The sequence below is a fragment of the Mesoplodon bidens genome, assembly GCF_964165515.1.
Source record: "Mesoplodon bidens genome assembly, chromosome: 7".
Lineage (NCBI taxonomy): Eukaryota > Metazoa > Chordata > Mammalia > Artiodactyla > Ziphiidae > Mesoplodon > Mesoplodon bidens.
The window spans coordinates 101,033,181-101,052,650 of record NC_138164.1 but is presented as its reverse complement, the minus strand read 5'-3'; the positions used below and the strand labels follow the sequence as shown (position 1 = coordinate 101,052,650).

Below are 19,470 nucleotides of genomic sequence, written 5' to 3'. Positions count from 1 at the left end.
GTGAGAATTCCCTGCACTTTCCCCTCCATTTTGCTGTGAATCTAAAACTGCTCTAGAAAATAAAATCTATTAAAAAAAAAAAAAAAAAAAGCTTCAGAATCCACAGCCCAATCTCCTTCCTCCATCCCACAGTGCCTTTCTTTCATAACTTAGCCCTGACCACGGCCCAGAAAGGGAAGACAGCTCGGCAAACCCCAAAGCACAGGGAATGGCCCCATTCATTTCTTCTCAGATAATATACTACCACAGCCACCGAACATCACTGCCAGCCAGTTTGGACTTCTTCCTTTATTTGTAGGCTATAAATTAAAATACATTATTTTACTCTTTCAACTAATAAAAGAGGCAGCTGGGTGCAGCAGAATGATCACCAGTCCAGGTCAGAAAACTCACAGACTGAGCCCATCTCTACCACTCCATAGTTGGGTGACCTCGGGCAAGTCACTTCCCCCCTCTGATGCTGACATGCGTCTGAAAATGGGGCTTCTATTCCCTCTCTCTTTGCCACATCTGGCTGTTTGAAAGTTCTTCAGCTGTGATTCACAATGTGGATATATGTCATTACTTAAAAAAATAATAATAAAGCCATTTAAGGGCATGTTTTGCTAATTTTTGCTGCATGAACAGAAAAACAATGATTTGCTCATTCTTTAGAAGAGGAAGTTTAGACTTATTATTATCTCTCCATGATGGTAAGTAGTGGTCACCCCACAGAGTGAGGGGGTGGTCTGGCCTTGCTCTCACAGCCGACCAGGTCAGGGAGAGGGGGCAGCTCAGAGGGAGAAGCTCCACCGGCTGAGCCTCCCATCAGGGACAATGGGTGTGTGGTCCTGGGATGAACCTTCTTGTGCAAATTTAAAACAACTTGAAAAAGAAAAGAAGGAAAAGGTTTGGGGTGGACAATATCCTAGAGGGCAGAGAAGGACCAGGTTGCTGTCATGAGTCACATATGGACACAGGGCTGGCCCCAGGCCAGAAAGTTCTGGCAGACGTTGAGCTGAGTAAGCAGGAAACTGGGGTGGTGAGAACCTGTCACCCTGTCCCCTCACACACATGTCCCAGAGAGCGAGGGGTAAGCCAGGAGGGAGACGAGGCCTGGGGCTGCTACCCGTTCCTGCCCTTAAACTCAGGGCTTATGCCCCATCAGTCAGAATTGGACAAAAAGGAAGGGTGGTACTGGGACGACACAGGTAATGAGATCCACCACTTCCTGTAATGTTGTCTCCTTCCTGGGCAGTGGGCTACACACTTGATATCCATCGCCTCATTTAATCTTGACCATGAAGGCTGCAGCTGTAATGACTATCTTCATCTAACAGGAGAGTAAACTGAGTTCATCTGCCCCAGCTAAGAAATAGGCCTGAAATTCATCTAATACCAAAGCTATGCTCTCCCTCCTGGATTAAACCTGCCTTATGATTTACAAATAATGCATGGAAATGTGATGTAAGTAACAAGAGTGAATCCCTTTTCTACCTGGTCAGTGAAAAGATGGGAGCTTGAGTCCAAACAGGATGTGGGAATCACTGGATCCCAATGCCACCTCAGCTCCATGAACAGACATAAAAGTTCTGGACTGAGGGAGATGATGATCTCACCCACCTTGGCTGGACTCAGAACACAGCTGGAGCTCTGGCCTCAGCTCTGAGGGCTGAACTATGATAGTGCCAAGTTCAGGCCAGAGTCCACCCAGAAGAGGGTCAAGAGAGCAAGAAGTCCAGAGAGCACCTAGACCTGCATCCTCAGAGGGAGGCAGAGGTAACTACGACCCTGCACCCAGAAGATGAGAAGCTGTGGGGTGGGGATACAGGAGAATGTCCGGGAGGGAAAGGGGTGATGCTTGTTCCCTTCAGCCCCACAAAGCAGGTTTGAGGCAAGAAGATGGAAGGTACAAGAAAACAGATTTCAGTGCAGCACAAGGAGACATGTTGACCTGTCAGAGACAGCCCAAGGCGGCCCAAGGCAGCATAGGTTGCAATGGAGGCTATGAGTCTCAAGTCCCTGGTTGGGCGGATACTGACAACCACCTGGCAGGAACTTTGGGGTGGAGAATCTGCCAAGCATTCTCTGCCAAGAATCTTCCAAGGCCTTTAAGTCCCTTCCAGCCTTTGCAGAGCTGACCCGCTTGACCCACACCCAACCCTCTGAATGAGCAGGCAGGGAATATCAATTCACCTTACAGAGGCAATGGAGGTGCTTAGAGAGGTTGAGAAACTTGCCCAAGGTCACACAGTGGAACAGAGCTGGACTGGGACTCAGGTCTTCCTCCAAATCACACTGGGGTGGGTAAGAGGTTACTCAAGCTCACCTGGACCACTGGCTTCTGTTCTCACCTTTGGCATCTCTAAAGTCTTCCCGGAATCAAGGAGAATCAGGATGTCTCCCTCACTAACCTCTTTCAACTCTATCATGGCCTCTTCTCCCCCACGATTGAAGCTTTAGTTCAGGGCCACATCCTCTCCACCCTGCACTGCCCTGGACCATTCCAGCAGCCTCTCAACCAGCCTCCCTAACTGTGCCTCATCTTCCTCTAAACACCAGTAGTGCAAAACCTTGGTTGCACATTGGAATCACCTGGGGAGCTTTAAAATATACGAATACTTCTCCATAAGTTACACATAAAGCAACAGTAATCAAGACAGCATGGTACTGGCATAAGGATAGATATATGGACCAGTGGGATAGAACTGAGAATCCAGAAATAAACCTATACATCTATGGGCAATGGATTTTCAACAAGGGTGCCAAGATTATTCAATGGGGAAAAACAGTCTCTTCAATGGTGGTCCTGGAGTAACTGGATATCCACGGGCCAAAGAATGAAGTTGGACCCCTACCTCACACCATATACAAAAATTAACTCAAAATGAATCAATGACCTAAATATAAGAGCTAAAGCCTTAAAACTCTTAGAAGAAAACACAGAGGTAAATCTTTATGACCTTGGATTTGGCAATGGATTCTTAGCTATGACACCAAAAGTACAAGCAACAAAAGTAAAAATAGGTGAGTAGGTACAGGCTCTGCTGTGGTGGCAGCCAGGCCTCCTTCACCACCACCACCCACCCACCCCACCCCCCCACCCCCGCCAGCCGCCTGCTTCCCACTCTCAGATCTCAGCAGGAGGACAATCCAGAGGCCTCCTAAAAATCGCCTTCACTCATTTGCTCAGCCTGCTATAGAGGGCTGGCTGGGGAGATAAAAACATCAAGGGATTCCCCTTTCTGCCTGACCTCCAAACTCCATGCAAGGCTGGGTGGAGAACGCAGGAGCAGTGCAACCATGGGAGCTGTGGGCTGTCACTGCAGGCGTGCGGGGTGCTCTGGGGACACATGGGGACCACCATGAATGCCATGGGGTGATGCTGTGAGTTCCTGGGGGGTGCTTCACGAATGCCTTAGGTGGCTCTATGGGCACCATGGGGAGCCACTGTAGTGCTGTGGGGAGTCCCTATGGACACACACAGGGCACCTCTGTAGGCGTGGAGGGGTGCCTTTGCGGGCACTGTGGGTGTCGTGTGTGGCTATGGTAAACACACTATCCTTAGGGCAGGAGCCCCATGTTTGGGTCCTAACCTTGCTGCTTTTTAGAGGTGAAGCCTGGAATAATTTACCACTTTTCTGAACCCCAGTTGTCCTCACTTAAAAAGAGCTTATGAATCCCTGCCTCTTGGGGTGTGGGGAGGATCAGTGATTACCTCCAGAAAGGGCCCGGGAAAGATCACCAGGAGTGAAGTGTAAACCATGGGATAAAGGCTCAGGGAGAACTGTTCACACCCGAGATGGCCCCGTGCCCCAGGGGTGTCAGGACCGAGAGCTGACACAACCCAGGCCCTTCATCTCAGGCCTTTTTTAGACCACGCACAGAGAGAGGTATGTGTCTCCAGGGTAACCCCACTGATCACAAACACCCAGCTTTCACATCCCAAGAGCCTGAGCCTCTTCAAGGAGGTCACCTTGGGAGGCTACCCACATTATTCCAGGGGGTTGCCCTCGTTCAAAGCACACAGGATCATCTCGCTGGTGATTTCCTGGCCCTCATAACCACCTGGGGGTGGGTGTGTGTGTGTGCGTGCTGTTTGCCCATTTTATAGATAAGAAAACTGAGACTCTGGGCAATCAAAGCACTCACCCGGAGTCAAACAGCTACTGAAGGGCAGAGCTTCGACTCAGCCTCCACCAGCCCCCAGCAAACATTTCCCATAACAGCTCACGCCTGTCTGCCCGTTGCTGACAGTCATCTTTGGATTCTCCCTGTGACTCTATAATTTCTGTTTCCTGACTAACAACAGGGCCCAGGCCAAATTACTCTGCCCCCTCAGCAGCCCTGCTGAAGGTAAACCAAGAACAGCGGCCCCCTTGCTGCTTTCTTCTGTACTTAAAGAGATTCTTTCCTCTCATCTGAGGCCCACGGCTTCCCCTGATGGAGAAACATCCCTTGCAGAAAGATCTCGAGGAAGTTAAGCTTTTTCTGACTCGCTTCAGTGCCTTCCCCTGATTAAGAAAACCTGGCGGGATCCAGGCTCTGTGATAAGTTGATAGCTTCCTGCAGGGACCAGGGCGGCTGCTGCCAGGAGGCTTACAATGAAGATTATGGCCCAGGCGGCTGGCAGAGCAGGATGAGCTGTGGGACACAGACGCTGTCGAGGGAGTGAGAGAAGCCCCCCCAGGCCCCAGCCTCGCTGCTCCTGTGCCGCTGACCACTTGGGTGGGCCTTGACGTGGCCCTGTTATATCTGCTGCTAGGACCTGGCCACCCTGCCTTGGATTCCAGCCTAAAATAATCCCGGCCAGCCAGGGGGCACATCCAAAGTTAAGAGGATGAGCTTGGAGACCAGGTGAATATCAGATCAGTGAGTCAGAAAGTGGCCAGTCCTTCCCAACCACGGGCACCAGAGGCAGCTGAAATTGCAAACACCATCAGGCGGCTGGGCGCAGCACTTTAACGTGGGTACACGCCATCCACCCTCACAGCAGCCCCAGGAGGGGGAAGGCCGGTGGAGGGGGTCTGTAGGGAGGGATGGTGTGGGGAGATTTCTTCAGTCCCCTCATCTCATCTTCTCCCCAAAACAACCCCATGAATAAGTGTGATGTTCCCATTTCAGAGATCAGAAAATCAAGACTCACAGAGATTTTACAAAGAGCCCAAAGTTTAAAAAAAAAATTCTAGGAAAGAACTCACTTCCATGTCTTTTTCAGGAAATGAATTTCAGAGAGGTGATTTGGCTTCAAGGACTTTTTAACCTTAAGATTCAAGTCATAGAGCTGGTAAGCAAAATGCACAAGAATGCTTGGGTAGTTCAAGGAGGGGTTTCAAGTAAGCCACATTACTTGCTGCTGTGTGACCTTGAGCAAGTCACTTAACTTCTCTGAGGCCTGGTTTTCTCTTCCCTGAGATGGAGGTGACAACAGGTCTGTTGGTAGAGGGATTGCACATAGCCCTCCACTTGGCACGGAGAAGCCCTCAGTCAGTGTTGGTTAATCTGACTCTTCTGAATAGTTGGTACTCAAACACGGTCGCATCTGCACCTCAGACCCTGTGGTCTTTCCCCTGAGGCTCTGAGTCACCCTTTGCTCAAGACTGGCAATCAAACCTCCTCAGAGCTTTCAAATGCTCTCTCCTCTCCACAGCCATGCCCAAGCCCCACCTCCACCTCTGCCTCCCCGCTGCCCCCAAATCTGCCCTTCCCCCAGCTCAGGCCTGGTCTTGGGACCTCAGCAACTGAGGACCTGAGGGCTGGAACAGAGATTCAAGTCACTGCTGCCCCGCTTTACAGATGCGAAAATGAGGCCCAATGAGGGAAATGGCTTGTAAGGGCTCTTGAGGCACAATGGTGCCACAAACTGGGCCAGAGGACAGATGTCCTGGCTCCTCATTCAGGAACCTTCCCTGAGGCGACCCAGCCCGTCACCAGTCCTGGGATTGTGGGCAGCCCAAGAAGCTCCCAGAGCCCCAGAAGCAGACCAAGGCTTCTCCGTTCCCAATTCCATCATGGAATATGGTGATTCGTCCTAGTCCTTGTGGATTTGAACTTTATCCAAAAAGACAGTCCTGGAATGGCGGAGGGGATGGGGTGAGGGAAGGGCTGGAAATCACCCCAGGAAGGTATTTCCTTCCCACAATCCCAAGACCATGGTGGGTGCGGAGGAAGGCGAGGCATGGCAGGGGTCCTTGAGAGAGGCAGGACCCTCCATGATCCCCCAGGAGCTCTGCTTTCCCTTGGGGGGCTCACTCCCTCCAGCCCTTCAACCCTCACTTCCTGGATTGACTCAGGACCCAGCACGACCATTGGCCCCGTCATTGGGGTGGCACCCAGTCTGGTGAGACCCCATCAGCCTCTGTCTCCTCACCCCTCATCTTCGCTCCCCATCCCTGAGCAAACAACTGGGGGTGAGGCCAAGAGAAAAGCCGCCCTTTGCCTGCCCTGCCCTCCAGCATGAGCTGAGAGCTTTCCCACTCAGAAATGGAGAGTCTGGAGGGGCAGGCAGCAGAGAGAAGATTAGACCCTCTTATTTGAATACGTTAAGATGCACACTCCCATGTCGCCAATCATACCTCTTTCAACTGGTGTCTTTTCCTTTCAGGGGTGTCAAGATTCTCTTGAAGTCTCTTTCTGATGGTAGCTTCAGGATAAACTCTAGAAGGAAAAGAGGGAGAAATACATTTTAAAAAGGCAAGTGTGGGGGGCATGTGGCTTCTGCAGGCCACTTCGTCCAGATGTGCACCCGCTCCCTCCTCCCATCTCTGAAGGCTCAGAAGCCACAGTCCCCGTGGCCAGAAAGACAGAAGCAAGCACCCAGCCCCACAGAGGGTCCCAGCATGGCAGCCCCAGAGCCTAGGGACTGGGGCATATTTTCAGTCTTCCAAAATCAGCCCAGGAGCCTGTACAACGTCCCTGTGATGACACAGACCGTGCTGTAACCACAGCGGCACATTGTGTCACTTTGCTTCTAGCTAGAATAGTATCATCTTGGTATGGGAACTCCATTTTCCTCAGGCAGAAAAAAGGCTTTCTGAGTCATTTTGAAAATGCAAAAGCGAATTAATCATTGCCTAATGAATGCAGGCTTTGGGGCAGACCCGATATTTTCAAGATCTGGTATCCGTGAAGAGATAGGTAATAAGTGGAGAAATCTTTGGTGGTGAGAAAAACAACTCAGCCCCAGAGTGCAGGGGCCAGAAGTCCAGCCTCTCCCCCGACCCCTGCCTCCTCTCTGTCAGTTTGACAAAGAGTCCCCAGGTCACGGGAGAAGGATCAAATTCACCATGTCCAGGCCACATACCTGTCAGCCAAGGCTTAGGCCAGTGCCAGGGGACTAGCTTGTTCACAAGCCCAGCTGAGCAACAAAAGGGCAAAACTTCACAGCGGAGTGGGAGCCGGGAGGGCTAAGCTCCCCCATCCTTCCCTTCCCAACAACCTGGCGGCACAGTAGAGGCCCTGATCAAGTTTCATATTGTCTCAAATGATAATGACAATAATCCCGATGCCCTCAACAATTCCATGAGAAAGTATGGTCACTTTAGAGATAAGGACCATGGTGAATTCAGAGGCGTTAACTCACCCAAGGTCTTACCGCTGAAAAGGGGCAGGGCCAGGGCTACGCTCAGGTCCATGGGAAGTCAAGTCCCTTGCAAGTGCATCTCCATGGTGGGAGAGGAGCAATCAGGAGAGCAGTGAGTTCAAGGTCTACCCTGTAGATCCCAACACCAGGGAACCCTGAGCATAAAAGAAGTTCTCAGAACTCCCTGCTACCTGATGGGGAACAGGGCTTGGCCAGAGGACGTGATCTCGTTTTATTTAGCTATCACTGCCTCAGACGTCCACCCAGGCAGTGTCAGCCCAAGGGACCTCAAGTGTCATGGGCCAGACTAAGGCTAGTCAGAGGAATTCATGATACATATACACATCCATAGACCTATACAGCCATATCCATATCCATACACATGCATATACATACGGATATGGATGTATATGATATAACATAATCTTCATTTTTAACTACAAAAGTGAAAGTTTTTCCATACTCGTTCATCCTATTTAACAGATAAACCCACTGCAAAATCTTTGTAATATGACGTTGTAGGCTACATTACATGTAATCACACGTGTGTACATGTGTGCATAAGCATGTGCCCATGAGGGCCCACAAGCAGACAGGGGCAATTTTTTACACAAATGGGATCTTACCTCGCATGTTCTACAACCCCAGTTATCAGTGATACCATGTCTACCTCTGCGAGTGAGCACACATGCATCCTCTGGAGTCTTTTTCACATCCGTACAGTATCCCATGGGAGGTGTGGACCACAATGAACTCACCTCTCCCACCATGGATACGTGGATATTTCCATTTCTGGCCATTACCACTTTGCGGCAACGGTCCCCTCGGTGCCCACATTTCTGTGTGGAAAAGTTCATGCAATTCCAAAGCCCGGATGCCCCGAAGTGGGACTGCCGGGCAGAGGCTCTGCACACATCACATTTGGCAAACTGCCTTCCCAAAATACTGGATCAACTCCCCTCAAATAGCAGGGCTGGAGCCCCTTTGCTTGAATGCAAATTTGAACCCAGGGTTCAGCCTACAGAGTTGCTTTTCTGCTCCCCTCCTGGTGGCCTGGGAGGTCGCATCCCCTGGATGAGGGAGGAGTTTATTTCTTGGCTCACGCAGAGGTCCACCCCTCCACTTCCCCCAGAGCATCTCCCGGTTCCTGGCCCACCTGAGCCGGGAACTACATTTACGGGCTCAGAACTGATAATGAGCTTTTATGAGCTCTGGGGACCGCGAAGAACACGTATTAATGTCAAGTGTGCCCGTCAGCCACGCAGCCTGGGAGAATGTTACACATTAACGAAATTAAAGGCTGCAGCCACGCCGGGGAAGGAGCCGAGGGCTGCACATCTGGCAGTGTGGGCAAGGCCCGTCAATAACAAAATTACTTTTCAGGTTCCGCACTCCCAAGCCTGAAGCTGTCTCCCATCTTCGATGGAATTCTGCCTTCTTGCAGACTAAGAGGAGATTAGTTTATTACCAGCCTGCCAGGAGAGGCAAAATCCAGCACTAATCCTAATTCCCATTTAAGCAGATCTGCATTGTGTGAGGGAAACCAGCTGCGCTTGGAATTTCTTCCCCCTTTCCCGAGATCTCATTCCAGCCCCCTCCTCTCCGTGGGGGAGGGAGGTCACTACAGATGTTAGGCCCGGAGCCCTCCCAGGAGGGGGAAAAAGAATCCCAAGGTTTAGGGCCAAGACAGGAACGGGGGCTGGGTGACAAGAGGCAGCGTTGAAAGGTGGTGGGCCGGGTGATGGTGGTCACCGTTGACCGGCCTGTCTTGTGCCGTGGAAGAGAGAGGCCCCCATTGTTCGGGCCCCAGACCTGCTCTTGGTTTTGTACAAAGATCCCCGCTGCCCCCATGTTTGAAGTGGCACAGGTTGGGATCCTGAGTCCAACTCTAACTAGCTTTGTGACCTTGAGCAAATGACCTTCCTATTCCGTGCTCAGCTCCTCATCTGGGAAACAGGGTTAACAACAGCTGATGCCTCCTAAGAGGTTGTGAGGATTACATGAGGAATGTACACACAGGGCTTAGCCGAGAGCCTGGCACACGATACCTTATTTCTTGAATGTAAGACTCCATGGGTTATAATCGTACCATTATTACACGGACTTCTAAGAAAAAGAAAACACTGCCTGTTAAACTAATTATGACATGTCACTTTTTGTATGATGCATCCTGGTTTTAGAGACCTTAAAATATATATTTTTTAAAAAAGTGTGCCTTAGGGCTTCCCTGGTGGCGCAGTGGTTGAGAGTCCACCTGCCGATGCAGGGGACACGGGTTCGTGCCCCGGTCTGGGAAGATCCCACATGCCGCGGAGCGGCTGGGCCCGTGAGCTATGGCCGCTGAGCCTGTGCGTCCGGAGCCTGTGCTCCGCAACGGGAGAGGCCGCAACAGTGAGAGGCTCGCGTACCGCAAAAAAAAAAAAAAAAAAAAAAGTGTGCCTTAGAATCCATGAAATATATAGTAAGAGCTTAATCAGTGGTACTTAGTGATGATATTGGCCAGGTGCGCCCATCTTGCAAGGTCTAGTTCAAAGCTTAGACCTTCTTCCTCCTCTTCTTTCTTCCAATCAAAGCAAATCTGCACTGGGTGGGGACACCAGCCCTCAATTTATAAGAAAAATTCTGATAGCCACTTCAGTATCCTGGATAGAACCCAGATGAGAGACTTAAATATCTACCCTGATGATTCCTACTCTAGATCAGAGCACCCCTGTGTAACAGGACACCCAGATCAAAGACTCTTCACTCTTCTCCCGGTCAATGTTTCTCTACCATCCCATGTCTCCCAAATCATCGCTGCCTCTCCATCCTCACGCCCCTGCCAGCCCCGCCTGGGCTCAGCCTGATCGCTGCCTGCCTGCTTGCTGCAAACAGGCTCCTGCTGGACTGCCAGCCTGCAGCTGTCCCTTCCAACCTGCCCTCTCCTTGGCTGTCAGACTGAGCCCATAAATGTCTTTCTCTCCTGCTTCAGTGGTTTCCCTGGCCTCCCTTTGCCTATACACAGGGCCTTTTATCACCTGACTCCCAGTTGCCTTTTCAGGCCCATCTTCAGGTCCTCACAATATGCACAGACCCAACAGTCAAACTGAACTCATCTGGACTCACACGCCCCACCAACACACTCAGCCCAAACTCGCTGCTGTTCGCTCTGCCTGGAAGGCCGTTCTTCCTTTCCTAACCCTGAACTGCAGCCCCCCACACACTCCCCAAATCACCTGGCAAACTCCTACCCATCCTGTAAAACCTTGCTTCGATATCTCCTCTGAGAAACCTTCCCAGACTTCCACAGGCATGATTAATCACTGTTCTCTGGGCTCTGTGAGTTCCTGAAAGATGGCGATGATGTCTCAGTTCCTGACTCAGACAATAATAGTGGGATGAATGGATGGTTGCTATGATAGATAGATGGATGGGTAGAGAATGGATCTATACAAGAACGGAATCGTAGAGGAGAAAAAGAGGAACTAGGTTGTAGTTGTTTGCAGGGATGGATGAATAATTGAAGGGATAGAAAGATGAATGAATGGATACATGCATGGATGCATGCAGAAATGTATGGATAAATGAATGCAAGCATGCATGGAAGCAGAAATGGATGGATGGATGGGTGGATGGAGAAATGGAGAAATGAACAAGACAGTTGGAAGGTGAATATATCTGTAAAAGAATATATCTGTAATATATCTGTAAAAGAATGGGTTAAATGAAGAGTGGGAAGGCTCTATTAACCAGGTTAATAGAGATAAGAGAAGTAACGAATGACTCTCAGCTACTTGTATAATTTTCTCTGGACCCCGAGAAGCTAAGCCTCTTGCATCTATGAATGTACTTTGCTTTAGTCCTTTATGGATCCTAGCAGAGACCACTCAGTCAAACACGGTCAGCCCCCAGCTCCACCCCATTTCAACACTTGCTCTAGCTGTGGAGCTACAGGACGAGGCCTCAGGAAGGAGGGGTCAGAGTTACCTCTTGCCTTGGCCTTGGCTGATCCAAGCGCTGAAGAATAGCGCCACGAGGAGACCGAAGTTTCCCCGTATCTGAGTCAAGCCCCGGTCTGAGGGGCAGTTGGTTTGCCAGCTGTGGGCAATAGGCCTGGGACAGGCCAACTGCTGATGGAAGTTCCATGCTCCCCTGAAAAGACGCCATTTGGACGAACCCTAAAATGGCTGAAGCGTCAGGGTAGGTAGACAGTGCAGCAGCATTTGGATGGTCACCTGTTAGTGGGCTTTGGTGGGGACGAATCCCCCACTAGAACCTGCTACCTCTCTGCAATGTGCAGCAGGGCAGGCGGTAGGTGGGAGCCCTCAGCATCAAATGGCAGTAAGCACTGCGGTCAAGAGACCAGGCTTTCCTATTCCACAGGCCTGGGTTTGAATCTCGGCTAGGCCACCTGCCACCCAGGGAGCCTTGGGAAAGTTTCTTATCCCACTAAACCTCAGGTTATTCACCTGCGAAGTATGGACCATCACAGTCCTACCTCACTGGCCTGAGCTGCGGATTAGATGAGCTAACGGATTATGAGTGATTCCCACAGTGCTCAGCACAGAATGAGCCCTTGGAGGCCACAGGAATTATGTAAAGTAGAACCTGCTGATACTCTCTGTAAAAAGGGTAGTGGCCACGATCACTGGTTCCAAGTCATACTCCTCAGGACCCTTCCCTCTCTCCCTTAGGGGTCTACATTCAGAACAGATGGAGTCTACACCCCATATATACATCCTACCACTTAATTCACAACAGCTGGACTTTCTGATCGTTTATATATTAAGTTTCCACATGATGTTGAAGGTGAGTGATTTAGAGCCTCTTTTTTTTTTTTTTTTTTTTTTGCGGTACACGGGCCTCTCACTCTTGTGGCCTCTCCCATTGCGGAGCACAGGCTCCGGACGCGCAGGCTCAGCGGCCATGGCTCACGGGCCCAGCTGATCCGCGGCATATGGGATCCTCCCGGACTGGGGCACGAACCCGTGTCCCCTGCATCGGCAGGCGGACTCTCAACCACTGCGCCACCAGGGAAGCCCTAGAGCCTCTTGATATCCTAGAATCCCAAGTCAGTAGGATTTCAGAGGAGGTGGAGAGCTGGGAAGGCTTCCTGGAAGAGGCAGCAAGGAAAGGAGAGAGGGAGGAAGGTGATCAGCTCAATGATGAGCCTCTTCCTGGCTAGCTCCTGCTAGAAATCCCTCCCCACCCCACCCCCTCCACTCTAGCCACCCAAAGTGGACCAGCCATCCTTCTGAGTTCTGTGACCACAAGGACTCTTGGTCTTGTGCCACAAGAAGGGGCAGCAGCGTCCTCAGCGAGTCCCAGAAGCCGGCTCAGCCTCGGGCCCCTCTCCCCACACCGATGCCAGGCCACAGGATCCAGGCTGGGCCACTGCCAGCCTGATGCATCGCTTGTTGACGGACAAAAGCTCTGCAGTTTATGGCTCCAAAGCAAAGCTGGGGCTTTGTTTTGCTTTGTTTTAAATTAGCAAAGCAGGGGGTTGGTGGGGGGGGAGAGGGAGAGGAGCCAAGGCTTATTCAGGACGAGCTCCTGCTGAGTCCTGCATCTCAGCGATCCCCTGGGCGGCCCTTAATGAAGCCGCCTGAGCGCGTCGGGCCTCTGCCTTGTCTCTCCACCTGCACTTTTCTGGCTGGGGGAGTCAGAGCGCTTCCCAGTGCCACTCGCCCTGTCACTCAGCCCCATCACCCTCTGTTCCCATAATGAGTCCCTGAATAAGCCTGTTAATTGTGCCTCAGGGTCACAATGGGGCTGAAGGGGGAGCCATGACAGCCTCAGAAAGACTGGGATTTATGATTTACTTTTGCTCTGGGAGCGGAGGGCCACTCCCTACCTGTCATTGGGCACAGTGCAGTGGGCGTTGGCACTGCTAGCAAGGGCCCCGGAGGGTCTGCCCGATGGGCGAGGGACTCCCAGTCTGAGCCCATTGGCTCTTGGTGGCTTGGGGAGGGTGAAAGGGCCCAGAAGAGGGATGCACCAACCCCATAAATTAACATGTGAAGCTGTTTATTCTCAGTGCAACTGTCATTAGTGATCATCTCCCCTTCTCTGCACCTGCCGGCAGGTCTGGAGCTTTTCTGCACATGCCAGCCAGGGTCTCTCATGCCCTCCCCCATAGGATGCATACAACAGACGCCACCACCAAGATGCTCTACGGAGCAGGAAGGAGAACTGGGGAGACCCCCGGTCACCAGCGGGCATTGCCCTGAATCTGCTCGTCCTCTTTCCTGTCTGGAAGCACGTTTTTGGTACCTGAAGAGGGTAAGGACAAGGGCTATGCATACGCTGGAGCTGACTTTACTTCTGATCCTCACTCCTCTTCCTCCCACACTGCAAGGACAAGGTTACCAGTCTTCCCATTTTACAGATGAGGAAAGTGAGCCCGAGCCACATCATTTTTATGTAATTAAACATCAGTTTAGTTCATGGAGAAAGGGAAACAGAATCAACAGCAGTGTCTGCTAAGGAAGGCTCACTCATTCTCACAAGGAGATGGGGCTCCAGCAGACCTGTCAGGCAAGTGCCCAGCATTTGGCCCCAGAGGGACCAGGAAGCCCTAATCATTTAAGGGACTTATCTCTGAAGATGTAGTCTGGCTTGCCTAGCCTTTGTTCATCTGTGTGAACAAAGAAATGAAAGATGTGAGCCCCATAACTCTTTTTTTTTTTTTTTTTTTTTTTTTTTTTTTGCGGTATGCGGGCCTCTCACTGTTGTGGCCTCTCCCGTCGCGGAGCACAGGCTCCAGACGCGCAGGCTCAGCGGTCATGGCTCACGGGGCCAGCCGCTCCGCGGCATGTGGGATCTTCCTGGACCGGGGCACGAACCTGTATCCCCTGCATCGGCAGGTGGACTCTCAACCACTGCGCCACCAGGGAAGCCCTGAGCCCCATAACTCTTGTACCAAGTGGCCAGCATTCTCCTCTTCACTAGCAAAGGAAGGAAGTGATGCTCAGAGAGATCTAGCAGCTTGTCTGCAGTGACAGAGCTGGACCAGGCAGAGGGAGGATCAGAACCCACGATTTTGTCTGCAGCCAAAGTCTTGGAGCCACTTCGCCTGAGTCCAGCCTGCATTAGGCTAACCCCATAGTGTCTGTCCTTCCAACAATGCATCTGAGAGGTTCTCAGGCCATTGGGCTGTTCAAACAAAGATACGTGGTGTTTCAAAGGCTTCAAGAACAATCCAGCACTTCTAGCACAGGGTTCAAGAAGAGCTAAGTCTATCTCAGTGCTGAAGCTGACTTTGGCACAAAATGTGTCTCAACACACTGCAGACCTTGAACTCAACGGGGATCCGCTGTGCAGTCAGTCATACACCTACGGGAACGCCTGTGAGAGGATATTCTGCCTCTGAGAGAAGCAGTATTAAAAAGCCGCACGACAGTAATAGAGATGTTTCCAAACTGGCTGCCCTGCCGCTAGCAAGGAAGCCAAAAGCTGAGAACTCATCACTAAAGGGCCAACCCCACAGCCAACCACAGCTCTCCTCCGCAACGTGGGGCTATTAATTCAGACTTTATAACCCACAGGGCTGCAGTGGAATCTGGGCAAAGGGCACCCCAACTCCTTGTGATTCTTCCCTGCTCAAGTCCCTGTAAATATATTCCAATGCAGGAAAGCATCTGCGGGAGGGAAGACGGCAGATCTATTAGCATTTTGATGGGTTTTCCCAACACATGGAACAAGAGAGCTTTAAAATTCACAGCACAGAGATTAATCCTTCCATCACATCTCTCCCGCCACAGCTGGAAGTGGCCAAGAACTTTTTACCCCTTTAAGACCTTGATTAGGATAGAAAGTTAGGAACTCAGAGAGCTCAGTCTTCAGAGTCCTACAGAGAAGAGACAGCTGGGTTTTCTAGACCAAGTGTACAGAGCCCTCCAAACACAATTAAACGGCAGAATCAGGGATGGGGGAGGTGGAAGGCCGTGACACTGTGCGGGGGTTGGGAGCTCCTCTGACTCAACAGAAGGACACGGCCAGTTCCTGAGAGGAGCCCTGCTTGTTCCAACAGCAAGGTTCGCCTTTTGTAACTGACAAAGGCCAGGCCTCTTAACATCCCTTTTCGCTCACTGGACAAGCATCTTGGAAGAATCACCATGTGCCACATATTAGGTGCTTGAGAGGAGGATCAGGAAGATAGTTCAGCTCAACAAATCCCTGACCTCAAGAAACTCAGGCTAGAGGCTTCCCTGGTGGCGCAGTGGTTAAGAATCCGCCTGCCAATGCAAGGGACACGGGTTCGAGCCCTGGTCCGGGAAGATCCCACATGCCATGGAGCAACTGAGCCCGTGTGCCACAACTACTGAGCCTGTGCTCTAGCATCTGCAAGCCACAAATACTGGGCCCATGTGCCACAACTACTGAAGCCTGCGTGCCTAGAGCCCGTGCTCTGCAACAAGAGAAGCCACGACAATGAGAAGCCAGTGCATGGCAAGGAAGAGTAGCCCCCGCTCACCGCAACTAGAGAAAGCCCGTGAGCAGCAACGAAGACCCAACAGAGCCAAAAATAAAAACAAATTTAAAAAAAAAAGAAAAAGAAAAGAAACTCAGTCTAGATGGGGGGAGAGAGAGAGAGGGAAATGGACGAACGCAATAAAATGCAGCAGGCGACTGAGATCAATGCAGTTGCCCTGGGACCTCGAGATGGCAGGGGGTGAGGGCACCTCAATCAAGCTGGGTTGAAGAGCTGGTCACACCCTTGGGGGATCCTGGTCCTTCCTCAAAACTTTCTTTTGAAAATGAATGTGATGGAATATTAAGTGTAGAAGGCAAGGTGTGTAGTTTTCTAGTGTATGATCAGAAAGAATATATAGATACTGCTAAGGTAAATGATAACCAAACATTCAACATCATACTGGAGTGCTATTTAGCAGACTCACCCAAGGGGTCATTTTCTAGGGGATTCTAGAGAAATGTAACTTTGACTCATGGGAGGTTACAGGTGAAGTTGTAGGGTTTTTTTGGCCTGGTAGAAAAGATAACCCAATGGTTAGGATTAACCTTTGTGTATACAATCCAGCCATCTTCTTCCAGTACTCTTTCTCCCATGCCTACATAACTGCTGTTTCTCTAATTCTCTAGCTTTACCAATGAGCATCTCCTGTTGGCTTCCTCATTCACGAGTCAAATCAGTCTCTGACCCATGTTCATTCTAGATGTACGTGTGATTCTATAGGATTTATAATTTTTTGAAACTTATACTTTGACAGTACATGACCAATTACACACACACACACACACACACACACACACAGTGCATAGGGATAAAAATAGAAAAAACTACAGCAAAATGTTACCAATGGGTATCTTTAGGTAGCTGGCGTTTGTATACAAGTGACTTTTATAATCAGAAAAAACTGATAAACTTTTTTTTTTTTTTTTTTTTTTTTTGCGGTACGCGGGCCTCTCACTGGTGTGGCCTCTCCCGTTGCGGAGCACAGGCTCTGGACGCGCAGGCTCAGCGGCCATGGCTCACGGGCCCAGCCGCTCCGCGGCATGTGGGATCTTCTCGGACCGGGGCACGAACCCGTATCCCCTGCATCGGCAGGCGGACTCTCAACCACTGCGCCACCAGGGAAGCCCCCTAAACATTATTTTTTAAATGAAGAAACACACACCCATGTAAGATTCCCCAGACTAACAGTTAATGCCAGTTGCTTGCTTATCCCATCTGTCAGAGTGGGTGGGGCTCTAAGCACTTAAGAGGACCACCTCATTGAAGCCTTGCCATCATACCACGCCACGCGAAAGGCACCCTTACTCTCCCCATTCTACAGATGAGGAAATGGAATCACGTAGTTAGCCTCAGATCACAGATCTCAACAGTAAGAGCTACGATCTGAACCCCAGGCAGCCTGGCCCTACAGGCTGCCTGCTCAACCAGCCTGCCAGACGCCTGCCTCCCAAGTGGAAAAGGAAGAAATAAACACATCTGCCGCGCTGCCAGGGTCAGGCTTGGAGAAGACCGTGTTCCCACCCTCTCCTGGAGTACAGTGTGCTGGGAAGCCAAGTGCGAGCCTCGCCAGCCTTGAATTGAATTCACATGGGTCTCTCCTCTCCCACACTTGCAGGCAGGGACCTGCTCTTCTCCATTCTTGAACCTCCCACCAGGCTGGGATTGGACCCCAGTGGATGCTCAGCGAATGCCTCAGAGCACCTCTCTGCCTGCTCTGATAGATTCTCCATTCAGGGACTCTAAAAGGCAGCCTCTAATTAATAGCTCACTCCATCTCTCTCTTTGCCCACACAGGCACTACAGACTGGTTTATTACCTAGATCATAAAGCAAAGCGCAGCCTGGCTTCAGCAAAGAGGGGTTGCGGTGTGTTGGAAAGGACCACGACCTAGGAACCTGGAGGACATGGGCCCTCCCTTTAAATCACTGTGTGACCTTGGGCAAGTCACCAAGCGCCTCTGGGCCATCACCTCACCTTTAAAATGGGCAGGGGACCCACTGTGCTATGATGCCCCAGATGTTTTACCAGCATCAATCTCACTTTCACTGCCAGGGTGTTTTATATGCAGCAGGCGTGGAGCCCGCACCACAGATCCACACCTATTGATTCTCACTAAAGCTCTTCACGTGGCAGGTCACTGCTGGTTAAATCTGTGCGGAAAATAGGTTTTGAGGGAGGAGTACCTTGTGATCTGGAAAACCAAATTGGGGTGGAGGGCTGCAAAAGGGGGAGTGGGGAGAGAGAGATGCTTCATCTCAATAGGGCTCTTGAGAGCCCCTACACCATCACCCCATCTATGGGTTCATTCTGGTCGCAATTTATTTATTTTTATTTTGGGGTCATATACGCTTGCAGAGTCAGGCACGATTGTTTGGGTAAACACTGTTTCAAAAGATTCCAAATAAAAAGCTTCATTTTCCTTGATTTAACAATAAACATCCAGCCAGCCTCTACCTATGACTGTGAGGAAGGCAGGAGACAGAATAACTGTCAGCCACTAAGTAAGCGTCAATATTGAAAGACGCATCTCTAGGTGATTAATTAGGGTCAGTGGCCCAAAGAACACAGGACAACCCTCTTATAAAAACGGGAAATGATACTGCTAATGAAAATGATTCTAGCAGACGTGCCTGCTTCTGATTCCTGGGTGAGTTACTGCCCCTTTCGGGGTCTCAGTTTCATTCTCTATCACCTAATGGCCTGTGATTCTCAGAATGGGTTTCCCAGGGGTTCCTCAGGAGACACCCAAATGGAGGGGGAGGGGCGGGGGGGGGACCAGCCCCCTATGCCTGCTTCAACAGGGCAGCTCCCTTTTGAGTTATTCTGGAGGCTCCGAGGCTCCATGGTGAACTTTCTTTGAGGTCTGTGACTACAAGTAAGTTGAATGCCACTGGGCTAAGTCATCACAGCTTCTTTTCACTTTAGCATCTTGAATGTACCTTGGTTAAGAAACTCAGAGGCATTCTGAGAGGCAAATGGTTTTTACTCAAAGGCATCATGGTGATCCATACATAATATCACTTGGGAATGGAATGCCTCTGACTCTGGGATGGGCTGTCTATGTCAGGTAGCAAGCCCACATCCCTAGCAAAAGAGTCTGCCAAGACAGATCCTAAAACCACAGTAAGAGCTGGCACACATGGGAACACTTACACTGTCCCAAATACTTTATCTCTCTCAGCGCTCGTGGCAACTTTATGCAACAGGCCTTGATCCATTGTGCAGACGGAGAACCTGCACGTCAGAGAAGTTGAGTAACCTACCCATGGACACACAGCTCTTCAGCCCGGATTTAACCCCAGCACCCTGTCTCTTTTCTTTTATGATTCCATTTATTAAAAATGTCCAGAATAGGCAAATCCATAGAGATAGAAAGTAGATTAGTGTTGCCAGGGGCAGGGGCAGGTGGTGGAATGGGGCAAATGGGGAGTAACTGCTACCAGATAGAGGGTTA

At 50.6% G+C, this 19,470-nt stretch overlaps 1 protein-coding gene across 1 annotated transcript in view; it reads right to left on the bottom strand.

The window, feature by feature from the left end:
• The window catches only part of TSPAN18 (tetraspanin 18), a 188,543-nt gene that overhangs the window by 146,418 nt on the left and 22,655 nt on the right, over positions 1 to 19,470 (bottom strand). The window contains exon 2 of the mRNA XM_081241000.1: positions 6,555 to 6,636. The gene's annotated coding sequence lies outside the window, so the exon portion shown is untranslated. The remainder of the gene's footprint in view (positions 1 to 6,554; positions 6,637 to 19,470) is intronic.